Genomic DNA, 14,759 nt, shown 5'->3' on the forward strand with positions numbered 1-14,759 from the left:
TCCCACACTCTTACATAATACTTTATGAACCAGAGAATTACTTAGAGACAAGGCTTTAATTTGGAGACCTGTTCTAATAAAATGAAATAAAGTAGATTAAGAGATGCCACATTAGCATTGAGCTGACCTCCTGAGCGACAACATGAGATAACAGAAGTGTTTTTGGTTTGAGGATGCAGCCAGCTTCGCTACATAACAGCAAGAAGCCAGCCACATCTTCTTAGTAGCATGAAACTTGCATATGTCTGAGTTCACTTGGACAGTCCACTTTGTAGTCTGTCTTTGGGGTCAAGGCTAGAAAAGTAAGTGGCTTTCGGGTAAGTTTTCATGAAAGTGTCAGGTGTGTAAGAGCAGGGACTTGTTTTGGTTTTAGTTGTATTTTTTTAAGATTTATTTATTTATTGGGGGTCTACAAAAGCTTGATAAAGCCCAGCGTCAACAGAAATTACTTCAGTAGTCAAATGCAATAAGGCAGCCAACCAGAACAAGGACATTGACTATAAGGACATCTATTACTTCTGTGCACTGCTTTAAATAGTGTAGAATGTTGAATTTGGGGGAGAGGAGATTGAAGTGGAGTTCACAATGGAGGCCTTAGACTCATGTGTGGCCTGCACTGATCTGTAAATCCAAAGTCTTCTTGCCTCAGCTTTCCCGGTGCTAGAGTTTAAGGTGTGAATCACCATGCACAGCTTGGGTAATAGCTCTTAACTGTTGTATTGGGCTAGAGAAGAGACTCTAAGCCTTATTGTTCATTCATCTATAGCTCTGTTGTAGTCTCTGCCTGTGACAGTTTATAAGACATGCAGAAGACACAGATGAAATATCCAAACAGGGACTTTGGGGTGAGCACGCTGGTGTCCATGATTAACAACTAAGGTGGACAGCCATCTGGCCCAAGGATTGAAACATCAACTCAGACCTTTGAGTCTTTGATGTGTATCACCAGCAGTCTTTTGCTGGCATCCACGATGCATATCTCAAAGGTAAACATGAAAATAAAGTTACACTACCTGTGCCAGTGCCCCGAAGAAGACAGAGAAAACTTTGCAGAGATCATCTTGGGTTTTCTTGTCTTGATTGAAGGATGGGAAGAAATAAACTAGACGGTATGGATAGCCTTCTGGGAAATTAGAATGTCACAATAAATTTGGAGGGCCTTAGCATGGTCTGAGGAGAGGATGGATGAGACACGGGGCTACAGGGAAGGCAGCAGGATTTAAAGTAAAGCTGTCTGAATATGATCACTTGTGAGGTGCGGGCCATGCGTCTGGGTAGGTAAACTGGGCTGGGCAGAACATTGGGCAAATAGCATCTCATGTGAGCAATGCTCACAGGCCTGAGCCCTGCTTTCTCCCATGTCCTTGCATGAAAGAGAGTACAACATACTGTCACATAGAACTCCCCTTTCATACGCTAATAAGCTGTTACATTACTTCTGGAATGTGGGTTCCTGTAATACTGTTTCAGGTTCACTACCTAGGCAGCCAAGCAGGTGTGCATGTTAGGAGTGAAGAACCACAGAAAGAAGCTTGGTATGGACAATTATCAGCTTGGTCACCAAAGTAATGGATGTTTTGAGATCGGATGTTTTGAGATTGTAATATTTGCTTTATTTCAGTTAATAATATTTAGAAAATTGTTTTGACTGTAGTGTGGCTGAGTGGAAGATGCCTTTAGTGACTCCCTGTATCACTGTGTCAGAGCAGTTTTCCTTTTGTGCCACGTTTGCTGATTCTAGATTATAAGGTTGATTCTTAACTGCCTTTAAATAGTTGTCAACTGATCATAAGAATCATTTAAATTTTTTATTTTACATGTTTGTCTGAATGTGTGGTATCTTTGTCATGTGTGTTTTAAAAGTGTACACGAGTGCTTGTATTTGGAAGCCAATGGAGGATACTGGATTCTCTGCTCTATCACTCTTCTGAGTGTTTCTCCCTAACCATGACCAGGAAGCCCCGAATGCCCTCCTCCTCACTGCCTACAGAACTTGCTTCTGAATGCTCACACACAGCATTTACATGGACGCCGGGGATTGAAGCTACTGTTTGTAGCAAACTGGTTAGCTGCAGCATACCATGGCGAATGCAGGACAGAGAGAGGAGCCATGCTAACGATGAACACTGCAGCACAGATGGAGTTTCAGCATCGTGACAGCAACATAGCAAATAGCAGTCTAATGGGGAGAACAGGTAAGCGTGGGCGGAGCGCTGTTGAAGATGGGACAGAGGTTGAGGCTCACGTCTCCCCAGTGGCATTAGAAAGTAGAGAACTGCTGAGAACAGAGCCTCTGTATGTTGAGAGATGACAAGTGTAAAATACTGACTGAGGGACTGCGGCACTGAGAATTGTGAGAGCATCTACAGTTCTTTGATGACTTAAAATGAAGACCAGTTGAGCTGAGAGCTCATATTTATACATCCATGTATGTACATGTATAAATGTTTGTTTTACTGTTCTGGGTATCAAATCTAGAACTTTGTGCATACTGGGTAGCCACTTAGTCCATCATGCTTGTTCACTTGTTTTTTTGAAGACAGACAGACAGCCTTGTAGCCCAGGCCAGCCTTGAACTCAGAGAAGTCCTTATCCTTTACATGGAGAGCTAAAATTACAGGAGTAAGACACCATCTTTTTGGGTTTTTTTTTGCTTGGCGTTTAACTTATAATTCTTTTCCTGAGTTGCTGTAACTTGCCGTTTAGGTTGTGCCGAGACAGGCGTCATTGTAGCTCAGGCCTTGTTGCTGGGATTGCAGTGCTGTGCCACATCTGCCCAGTCCTTGCACTTACAAAGTTAGTGTAGATTTTTAAAGTTTTTTGAAGTTTACTTTTGTTTTATATGTATAATGTATATTTCTGTCCTGAGTGTGTCGTCCCCCCAGAAGCCCAGGACTTCTAGGTTCCCTGTTAGAGTTGTGAGCCACCGTGTGGGTGCTGGGAATTGAACCCGTGTGTTGTCCTCAGCAGCAGTCTGCTCACGTCAGAGCCCAGGCTGGGCTTGTGCTCACTGTCCCCTTCCAAGTTCCCAGCCATGGATTCAGCTTTAAATCTGATAAATAAAGAGTAAATAAGGAAAACTTCATTTCCTACTTTTGTTTGATTAAAGAAATAAATACTAGTTTTTAAGTTCTAAAGACAAAGACTCCAGGTTTCTATGGAGTTTAACAAATGTGATTATTCATAGCAATATCTGCATTCCAGAGGCTGACTTCCAAAGGAAATAATATAGGTCAGATGAGAGAACCAGCTGAATTCTAGAAAGAGGAAGCTGATGTCTAACTGGTTTGCCCTCTGTAACATTAAATAAATACACATAGTTTTATCTGGAAGAAAACAGTGTCTCAGTCTGGTGGCAGGTGGCTTGCTCTCATGCATACAACTATAGGGATAACAATATTTGCAAACTAAAGAATAAAGAGATAAAAAATCTTATTTTTCCTGTTGCAACATTTTTCAAAGAAGAATACTCTCACCAGAGACCAGCTGTGGTGAGTAGCGTTGCCTCCCAGTGTCTATAGTAGACATAGGTATCTCTCTGCCGTTCTCTGCTGGTCACCTGGTATCTTGCCTGGTGCCAATTTCATGATTGGCTTGAGGCATCTTAAACAATTCTGATATAAATGGGGAGATTAAACATGTTTATATAACGACATATAATCCATACTGTATATTCCAAATATAAGTGGAATTTTAAACTTACTGATATCAAGCTACTTGTGAGATAATTGGAAGTTACACGTGGTCATATGTATACATTGATTAACATTTACATATACGATTATCATTCTGTGTTTGCCAAAGGGTTTGTATGAACAGTAAAATCGAGCACTCTGCACTATTAATTGTTTTGTTTGTTGAGATAGTCTCTGGCTTCCTGAAACTCACTTTCTAGACTAGATTGTCCTTAAATGTACTAAGATCCACCTGAGTTCTATCTCAGAGTGCTGGGTTAAAGGCATACTCCACTCATGCACATCGAAAGAATTGATTTTACTGCTTCTTCTGTCTCAGTTTTTATGCTGTGATGAAACAACCTGACCAAAAACACCTCCGGGGCTGGGGCTGGGGCTGGGGAGGCAGTATTTGATTATAGGTCTTCACGTCATCACAGGAAGTCTTGGCAGGAGCTGATACAGAGGCCATGGGAGAAATGTGTGCTCCTATGACTTTGCTCAGCCTGCTTTCTTCCAGCACCCACCACCACCACCACCACCAGTAAGCTATGGGAGATGTCGTCAATTAGAAAGATGCCTTGCGAGCTTGCCTACCAGCCAGTATTATGGGGGGGGGGGGGATTCTTAAAATTCTATCTCCCGAGGTGACCCCAGCTTATATCAAGTGGACTTAAAAAACTAGCTAGCAGAACTTCTTAGGTAGTGAGTGTTGGGTTTTTGTTTTATTTTTAAAGAGAAATTGCAACGATTGTTTCTATCACAGTCAGTACAGACTGCATTATTAAAACATCCTGGAGGCAAGAGAAGTGGCACAGCAGTTAAGACCCGAGTTCAGTGCCCAGTACCCACAAGGTACCTGACAGCCCTCTCTAACAGCAGCTCCAGGGCACCTGACAGCCTTTTTTTTGACATCTAAGGGCACCAGACATGCAGATCATGCACATACATGCATGGTGTCTTTAAAAGACAAGGGAAACAAAACATGCTGAAGCTGTCTTTGATTTTGTCCTCTCTGGTTGCCCTCCCTACCTGGTGTCTGTTCCCTAGCACTAAGCATACTCAACCGCCGGTTCCTTCCAGCCCCTCTTGGGGAGGAGGGTGAGCTGCGTGAGCTGGACTGGCAGCTTCCTTCTAGTTGCTCTGGGACCAGCTCTGCCTTTGTAAGGACACTCGTTCTTTTTGTTGTTGTTGTTCATTAGTTTTTTGAGACAGTATCTCTGTTTTAGCCTTGGTGTAAAGCCACCTGCTTCTGCATCCTGAGTGCTAGGATTAAGGGCATGGACCACCACACCTTTATGTAATAATAACATCAATAATAATACTATTATCTGTCTATTATTTGGACCTGGAGAAATGGCTCAGCAGTTAAGAGCACTGAATGTTTTCCCAGATGACCCAGCATCCACCTTGTATCTCACAACCAACTGTAGCTCCAGTTTCAGGAACTCTGACCCTATCTTCCCGCCTCCATGCATTCTACCAGTGAAATTAGTGCAGGCAGGCAAAACACACATACACAAAATAATGCTAACTGCTGAATGCTTTATCTAACCTATTTTATTTGAGAATTGTTCCATTTCTTCTCATGGCGTAATGATGAAATTGATTTAAAGTATGTACAAATAAAGGAGCAGTCATCATGAACAGTTTAAAGAACCTTAAGGGACAATTAATTGCCAGTGCCACAGATGAAAACTGATGAAGTCTCCAGCCAGCTTCAAACCCCCTTAAAGTGACGTAACTTACTGAGGCAGTGAGTGGATGTGTTCGGCATTTGTCTTCATGTCCATCTTTAATATCAACAACTGTAGAGCTTAGTTTGTCCCACAGATGTGTCTGGGGTCTTCACATGTGCCAGATAGGTCTCTGTCATGATCCTGGAAAGCCTAGAATGGCCTTCAGTGACTAACTGGTGTGTTGGGGGTTTGCAAATCAGCCTGCTGGACAGAACGGAACTCAACGTAATGGAGTGAAATGGAAACAGTTGTAATGTAAATGATCACGAACAGAAAGCATGGGCATCAAAAGGGCTGTATTTGCTCATGAGGCGTTTTTCTCACTTCTGTGTCACCTATGAAATATGATTCTTGAACAAATATGTTAAATATATATCTTCTACCCTCCACATCTAATGTCTTATGCTTGAAATTGGGCATAATTCCTCCAAAGTGACACTAGAGAGAAACAAAAAAGGTGAGCTTTTACAGTTTTCCATTAAAAGCTTGTATTCATCTTATGAAAAATTCTCGTAAGCAAACATAGTGGAATTTTTGGTTAAGGGCGAGTGCGTGAGAGAGACACAGAGAGACAGAGAGAGACAGAGACAGAAACAGAGAGACTGAGAGACTGATTTAAAAGCCCAAACCCCCTGTTCCTTAGTTGTTCATGTCCTACTCTTGTGCTCTTGTGCTCAGATTTGCCTTTAGGACATAAGGGAAAGAAAGTGTAATCTTTAGAATTAAAATGTAAGTTGGTTGGTGAATTTGGAGACTCAGTTTTTAAGTTCAAAATGTTAATTAGTTCCTTTCATAGATTCTGCTGTGTGTTTTCACCCAGTGCATCATGGTGCTAAAAGCTATGCATATGTAATTTTGTTACCGTAGGAAATGTATTCATATCCTTCCTAATCTTTCACCATGTAAGCAAGCCTCTCACTTGCTTTGTAGCAACACAAGCTCTTCACTTGATTCTCCTGCCTCAGCCTCCCGGGTGCCGGGGTTACACGTGTGCTGCCATGCTTGTCTAGGACTGAAGAGCTTGATTCTTTTCCCCCAAACCGGTCTTACCCTGAGTGTGTTAATCAAGTCCTCCATCACTGAACTATGCCTGCATGTATGAGAAGTCTTTCAATTATGGTTGTACAGTTTTACACGATAATAATAAACAGTAAAGCAAAAGTCTCGATCATCCTGGGCATGTGTGTTAGAGAAAGTGCCGACGTGTTTAATGTGATAAGTAGATCAGAAGGCTAGACTTGTTCAGATTTGTTTGATGGCTTCAGCAAGTTTGGTTTTAAATTTGTGTGGGTAATTAAAAATCAAAAGCAGACTAGAACATTTTAAACTGAAAATAATGTTTTAGGAGTGTTTTCTCTTTTTCTGTACATTACTATTTAAAAGTAACTGCTTAATGTGCTAGCACTTGCAAACTTGATTTTGATGTACAGAAATAAGTTCAACCAATGAATATGTACAATACCTTGGCCATGTGACTTGAGCAGATTAATCTTAGTTGTTTTTAAAAAGAGATTTTGTTTTATGTGTTTGAGTGTTTTACCTGCATGAATGCGTGTGTGCTGTGTGCATGCCTGATGTTCAGAAGAGGGTGTCGGGTCCCACTGAACTAGAGTTAGGACCTGAGCCTCTGTGTATGTGTGTGTGTGTGTGTGTGTGTGTGTGCGTGCGCGCGCGCACACGCACATGTGCATGTGAACATGTGCATTTGGGTCAGCCGTGTCACATGTCTGGAGGTCTAGGAGATTGAAGAACAACTTTGTAGAATTCATTCTCTCCTTTAATGTTTGAAGTGGGTTCCAGGGATCAAACTCTGGCAGCCAGGCCTGACAAGCAAGCATCCTTACTTGTTGAGCCATCTTGCCAGTTCCTCAAGCTGACTACTAAAGAAAAGGGCTAGGGTCTAGTTCAGTTGGTAGAGTGTTTGCCTGGCATTCATAAAGGCCTGCCTGGTTTTAGTCCCCAGCACCGCATAAGCGGTGACAGTCAGCTTGGTGACACATGTCTATATTCCCAGTGCTTTGGAGGTGGAGACTATAGGATCATAAATTCAGAGTCATCCCAGATTGTGTAGGAAGGTCAAAGCAAGTCTGAACTGCAACAGAAATTGTGTTCTCTGACCCGAAGAAGAGGGATGCTTTAGAACCCAGTTGCCTTAGAGCTAAATTCTCCTTTCGTCGTTTTGTTTTACCTATTCAGAGAAACACACCTCCTCTTGAATTCTCATTTAATGCCTTCCAGACTGCCTTAATGAGCAAGTTTATTTTTATTTCCTCATGCAGGGAAGTTAATGCAGTACGGAGAGATGGGAGACGGGTGCAAAGAAGGGAGTCACTTCACATACAGTAGTCTTAGATCCCACCTGGATTCATGGTACTTAGTTCCTTATTTTTGTAACAGTTGTGTACCCCAGGCTGGACTGGACCTTGTGACCATTGTCCCTCAGCTTCCTGAGTGCTGGGACCACAAACATGAATCACCAACTTGGTCCCTTTCCACCTTTGATTTGTAGAGGATTTCTTGGTGAAGGGAGTGCTGTTCATTGGTTGAAATCATCTTAAGATGCATGAAGAAACCTAAATGAAGAATTTGTTAAATGCAGTTGAACCAGAAAGTTTAGTGGAGTGCTTTAAATCTCACTGGTGATTTGTAAATTAGGTGAGAGCTGACATACCAGAATTATGCTAGGACTAAATTAGAGTTTGGAAGCCCCATTAACTCTTTGAGAGTACTGGGGTACTATTTAGTCTTCCCAAACAGTAATTTACTAAGTTTAGCATACCCTAAAGGAACTGGAAGACTGAGCAAGATGCAGAACCCTTGTGTCTCTGACTGTGACTCGGCAGTCAGAATGGGGCTTGAGAACAGGCATCTTTAGACTGAGCAACCTTGTGCAGAGGTGTTGCTTGCCCTGAAGCTGCCTTGTTTTTATCCTTGTCCCACTACGTCCGTCCCCGCCCTGTTGTGTGCTCTCGTTTCATGGTAGTGCTTTGCTCTCATAGCAATCAGCCTGACACCCCAATATCCACAAGCCGTCTTTGGAGGCCTGTGCAGTTCTGCCTGTCCAAGCCTCCACTGTTGCTGTCTCCACATCTCTTCCTCAGCTTTTTTTCTGGTTTCTGTTGCTTACCACTGTTGCACGAATAGTGTGAATAGTATTCACTACTACTTTTTTTTTTAATGGTTTTCAGTGTTAAGAGCCTAGGAAACTACCAGTTCCCTCTGCCTTCTCTACCCTGCACCACATGGTTTCATTTCACACCTGATCACACTCTAGTCTTCCTGTTTTGAGTGCTCTCTGCTCTAGGAAGAGCACACACATGGCTTTGCTTTCCTTCTGTCACTTGTCCCCTCACATCTTGACATGTGGCACTGCCTGAAAAATAAAGTCCAAGACCATTTAACCCCTTTTCCTGAGTTTGCCTTCTTACATCCTTCTAGCAACCATTCCCTACTCTGCTACCTTGGAGGTGCCCTCCATACTGGATATTTTATTTATCTCTTCTTTGCAATCATACTGCTCTTCAGAAAAAGAAACCAGGCTCCAGAAGGCACACAGCCCATAACTCTGTGTGTGAAAAAGGATGTATGCTAGCACTGTTTTTTTAAGTTGGCTATTTTTTATTTACATTTTAAGTGTTATCCCCTTTCCCTGTTTCCCTTCCAGAAACACACTATCCCATCTTCCCTCCCCCTGTTTATGAGGGTGCTCCCCCATCCACCTACCTACTCCCTCCTACCTCCCAACCTTACATTCCCCTATACTGGGGCATGGAGACTTGACGGGACCAAGGGCCCCTCTTCGAATTGATGCCTGACAAGGCCACCCTCTGCAGCTGGAGCCATAGGTCCATCTCTGTGTACTCTTGGGATGGTGGTTTAGTCTTTGGGAGATGGGGGTGGGGGAGGGGTCTGGTTGGTTGGTATTGTTGTTTATCCTAAGGGGTTGCAGACCCCTTAAATAATAGAGTTTCAAGAACGATCTTCGTAGCAGCTGCAGACAGCTGCTCAGGAACTGCCTGGTCACACTGGCGTTTCTGAGTGTTGTATAAATTAAACCTCAGTGAAAAAGGGTTTGTGCTCAGCATCTAAAATGCTGTCAAGCGGCTTATGTGTTGTTACTTATACAGTGCTGAAGGTGGTGACTGGCTTGTTGTAAGGGAATACCTGTCTCTTGAAAGAAGGAAAAGGTGCTTGTCAGTTGGAGATGCACAGATGACTTACTCCCTTCCTAGACTGACTGAATATGGTTAGGATTTGCAGACTGGCAGCGCTGGGACAGAATTCAAGACACCACTTCACCGTGAGCTGTATCCTGGGCCAGAGAGGTTCTGTTGGCTTTCACTGTGCCACTCACTGGAGGTTTATTGCTATTAGTATATTTTGTTTGATGGCTATTTGCTTTTATTTATGATTATGGTGTATTTTGTTTGTGGTGATTTTGATCTCCAGTAGAAATGGTGGAAGTGTGACTTAATAAATTAAGCAGTTACCTCTTAACTGTTTGCATATATTTTTAAAGTACTTAAGGGTCAGAGAGATTGTCGGCAGGTAAAAGTCATTACCGAGCAAGCCTTGTGACTTGAGTTAGGTCCCCAGAAGAAGAGAAGCAGTTCCACAAGAGCTGTCCTCACCTCCCTCCAGGTGTGGTGGCATGCACAGCTAACCACACACACGCGCACACGTGCACACGCGCACAGTCATCATAAAAACAAAGTACTGAAGGCAAGCTCAAGATTTCTTGTCCAGAGGTATTTTAGATAATAAAGAAGGATTTTGTTGCTGGGTGATGGTGGTGCACAGCTTTTCTCCCTGCACTCAGGAGGCAGAGTCAGGTGGAGCTCTGAATTCAAGGATAGCCAGGGCTACACAGAGAAACCCTGCCTTGGGGGCGGGGGGGGGTTGTTTTGTTAGAGAGGTGTGTCTTTGCACCTTGGGCTGGTGAGGTGTTCTTGACTCACCTTCCAGGTGCTAAGACTACAGACACACACTCACAGTGCTCGTTTGTAGGGAGCATCCTTGAAAAGAGGACTTACAGGTGAGCATGGTACAACTTAGTGCAGGACATGTACCGTATGTTACAGTAATGTGCATAGCAACATACTGCAGGAATGTTTTGGACATGGACTATATGTTACAGTAACGTGCCTAGCAACATCACTTTTTAAGGTGGGGTTTTTAGTTAGCATAGGAAAATCCTTTTAACAGAACTCTTAAAATTACCCTAACTTGTTTAAATAATGAAATACTGTTTTAGATGGCTCCTAAACATCTAGACTGGCTCCAAGGTCCTGCCTAAGCTGCTAGTCCTTGTGCCATGCTTGCAGTAGTCCAGGAGTGAACGCTTTAGAGATGGGACGTGTGAAGAGCAGAACAGGAACTGAACTTACAAAACTACCCCAGTCTACGGGAGCCATGACTATGTAAATAGTCTGTTCAAGAAACGATGAGCACTTAAGTTTGAGTATTCTGTGCTTGACTTCCCCCTCTGTAACAGCAGATCAGACTAGTCAGTTTTGTTGGAGTGTTGTTTTGTTTGTTTGTTTGAGAAGACCTCACTGGTTTGGAACTTACTATGTAGACCAGGCCAGCTTTGAACTTACCAAGATTCACCTGCCTCAGCCTCCAGAGCACTGGTACTAATTAAATAAGTGAACCACCATGCCTGATGATTTCATTAGTTTTGCTCCCTCTTCCAAATAATATACCAATGGAAAGGGATATAAATTTAATCAGAGTGTTTATGAAAAGAAATATAGAAATAAGTATTGTTTGTGAACACTTCCAAAACTAAACCAAGAAGTTCCACAGCATTTGTTACTGTACCCCAGACACAGCTTGACAAAATATCCCCAGTAAGCTAAAGTGAGCCAGGCTTACAGCAGCGTGCCTGCCCACTCACTGTAGCAGGTTTCCATTTGTCCCTAGTGGCAGCCTCCTGATTTCTCCTATTCTTTTCAATTCTCTAGAGAATGGCTTGACTGTCTTCAACCTCTGACAGCTTGGTTTGAAACAGAGAGACAGTACAGATTAAACCTAGAACCCGACTCTGAAGTTGGGAGAGCAGAGCCTTCTGGGAATGGATCCCTCACACTCCTGCCAGCTTTAACCTGGTGAGCAGGAAGGACAGGGCTCTGCCCACTGGCTCCTGGGCACACAACTTTCTGTTTGGGTTCTGAAGTACCAGACTGCTCGTTAACTTTGTTAGTGAGGATTTTATAGCACCAGTCTCCTAGGCACTAGGACTTCTGAAAGGCCCTTTAGCTGGGGATGGCGTTCATGCCATGGAGAGAGGAGAGAGGCTTTCACACCATCCAGAAAGGGGCTGGTAGATATGCACAAGGCTTGCTCAGCAAGAGCTTCACTTGCTGACAGTCTCTCTGGCCCTTAAAATGCAGCTCTGTGGCTTCCTAGTAGCTCAGAGTTGCCATTTACATTCAGACAGAGGCCTTGTAGAGGCCATGGTTAAGTTGGCCAGATGGTGACGGGCTCTCATTTTTAGGTTCTGGCCTTTTGTGAGTGTACCTCAAACTAAGAAAAACAAGCCCAGGAGACTTGAGTATCAGACCTGTGTAGGGATTACATGGAAGTTCTGCTAGCAGCCATTGTCGTGTTCCTATCACCTCCCTAGTGGGAAGATCTCAGAGAATGAGGGAAAGGTCCCAAGTCTACATGGTAGAGTTTCAGTGGCTTCTCCTTGGTAATGACAGTCCCAACTGTGTCACAGGGCACTGTTAACAGAAGCTTGTTAAAAAGGGAAAGGCTGGGTAGAAAAGCATTAACAAAATGTGACTATGTGTAAGCCATGTTCTTTCTTAACCTCTTGTCTCTGACATCCTCCAGTGGTGGGCTGTAACTTGTAAATATGCCTCTGTAAACCCTTTCTCTGCCTAGTTCCTTTTGTCTCAGGATATGTTATCACGGAGCCAGGAGAAGAAACCGAGAAACCTTTTATCAAGGCACTAGTACCTTTGTACTCATTTCCCCATGTTTAGGAGGCGGACTGGAGTTGACTTAACTCTTTGTTAGCGAAGTTAGGAAGTCTTAAGTCAGCTTTTATAAAATGGTATGTGTTGTGGTGACAGGGTACCTCAAATGCATCCCCAAGTGCAGATTATCTCAGGATATAAAGCCCGGGTTGTCTGCTATATTGTAGTAGATTTTACTGGAACCCCGAGGATTCTTTAGATAACTAATGTTTGGGGAGCTCTGCTTACCAGCTAGGTAGGAAGGCTGGCTCTAGAAACCTGTCCTAGGCCTCAGCCTAGGTTGTTACTCTCCACTGTGGCCCCTCTTCAGTTGGTCTGAGCTGAGTTTTCTTTCTCAGCCTGTGGGAGGAAGTCTTAGTACCATGTGTTCAAGTGGAATCTCTAACCAGAAAACTGTCCCCATCACTGTAGGGCAGCAGCAAGTTACCAGCCATTCCTTCTCCTCAGTGGACTGCAGAGTGGCACTGCCAGTCCCATCTAAGGTTTCTTAGAGCCGGAGAGCATCATGCTTTTTATACACAGATGTTAAAACCAGAAAGGAGAGGGGTGGACTGTAGAGAGACAGTGATTAAACCCAAGAGACTGTTAAAAAGCCAGTGTATGAAGTAGAATTTAGCTGGAAAGATATGATCTTAACAGTTAATAGTTTTTAAAATCTGACTGTGAGTGTCCCACCAAAACGTCAGATGAAGTATCCTGCTGCCCTCGCATCAGTTTACTTGTAATTGATTTAGAGAAAAGCTGCAGAGAAGGCTTTCCTTGTGGTAGGTATATTGTTAAAAGTGGAATGGCTCTTAGTGTGTGTCACTTCTGTGCCTACTGGGCCTTTGCAGAGAGCAAATTTGTGTCGGCAGACTGAATTAGATAGAGCCTTTGGAGTTCTGGCTCTGTGTTAGCATTGGTTCATGCTTGGCATTTCAGAGTTCTGGTTGTGAGCTCCCATGTTCTCTCTCTGGGACCATCACTTGTTGGTACAGAACACCACCCTTATTTCCTCTCTTTTGGTTGGGTTACTAAGAAAGGGCCTTCCCTAATTTCTTAATTCTGGTGTTGGTAGCGTTTAAAGTTTCTTATATTCTAAGTTGAATAGGACACTGAGTAGCAAAAAGGCTCTAGCAAGTTACTGGCTGGAGAATGCCTCCTGGTTCTTAGCTGCCCGGGCAGCTTCCTGTCTTAGACCCCATGCCTCTTTCCAAGGTTGGCAAGAAAAGGGGAAACTTAAGGCAATCTCTCTCCTCTGTACCCTTGTCAAATGACAAGTGTCTCTCATACCCTTGACTTAAATCTGGGAGGAGGTGCATTTTGAGGAATGATCATTTTGGGGGGGGGAGTGTTTCGGGGACAGTGGCCCCCTAGAGTCTTCATGTAAGAAGTAGCCCTGAGTCTCAGCAGAAGCTGACTGTCCTTAGGCCACAGTGGAGGCTCTTCCTGTAGCCTTGTTTGCTTTACTTGGCTTAGACACAAGATGCTACTCAATCCAGCTCATTGTTATGTAAGAATAGACCTAATTGGTCATTTTATGCTATTGAGGCTTACTCTTGGACAGAAATGACATCTTAGAAAACATTTTGTTACATTTTAGTACCTATTGTATGCACAGGTCCAGGCATAGCTGGGGGACTCTGAGGAGCCAGTGCTCCTTCCATTGTGTGGGCTCTGGGGGTTGATCCTGTGGTCAGGCCTCACAGCAAGTGTCCGCTCCTACTGAGCCATCCTGCTACCACAGAGGTGACAGCATCTAAAGAGTATATTGAAGACTTGTTTCAGAGGTGTTATTCAAGGGGTAGGGCAGGAATCTTAAGGGCTCATTTTGATATATAGACTTCCAGGAAAACTCCCCCCCCCCCCCGCCACCCCCCCCCCCGTAATTGCACTTTGACAAAAGAGCAAGGCTTTTGTAACTCCTCTATGCTATTTCCTTCCTCACCTCTTTGTTTCTGAGCAGCCTTAAATATTTTGGTTTGGGCACTGTCTAGGCATGCTCCAAGGACTGGCCCAGAGACTGTGAGCTCTGTGCAGCCCACCCCGAGCCAGCAGAGCTCTGAGAGCTGCCCTGCTGCACACGTGCAACACACATTTCCTGTGTCCCGGCTCCAAACCAGGCTGCAGTGACGCTGTGAGATCGCTTTGAAAGACTTGATGATCTGTTCTGATTTCTTTAGGAGGTAGTAGAGTCATTATTTGACTTATGTTACTGGTTAATTACCCAAACTGGAGCATGTTTCCTCTTTCCAAATTGAGTGTTGAGAGAATAACAGAAACCAAATATTTTACAACACAGATCTTTGAGTTTAACTCTGAAATAGCTCTTTACTTTGCAGTACTTCTGGTTTAGTGACACTTACTACTGTGTACTGTCT

The 14,759-nt window shown here is 43.6% G+C and overlaps 1 protein-coding gene across 3 annotated transcripts in view; it reads left to right on the plus strand.

Moving 5' to 3' along the window:
* Nucleotides 1-14,759, plus strand: part of Foxo1 (forkhead box O1) — a 78,260-nt gene that overhangs the window by 37,244 nt on the left and 26,257 nt on the right. Inside the window, exon 2 of one of the 3 annotated variants that reach the window (XM_087635792.1) lies at nucleotides 1,956-2,195. The exons of the other annotated variants lie outside the window; for them this stretch is intronic. The gene's annotated coding sequence lies outside the window, so the exon portion shown is untranslated. The remainder of the gene's footprint in view (nucleotides 1-1,955; nucleotides 2,196-14,759) is intronic. 3 annotated transcript variants of the gene reach the window in all.

This window comes from Rattus norvegicus, chromosome 2, assembly GCF_021556685.1.
Source record: "Rattus norvegicus strain SHRSP/BbbUtx chromosome 2, alternate assembly SHRSP_T2T, whole genome shotgun sequence".
NCBI classification, from domain to species: Eukaryota; Metazoa; Chordata; class Mammalia; order Rodentia; family Muridae; genus Rattus; species Rattus norvegicus.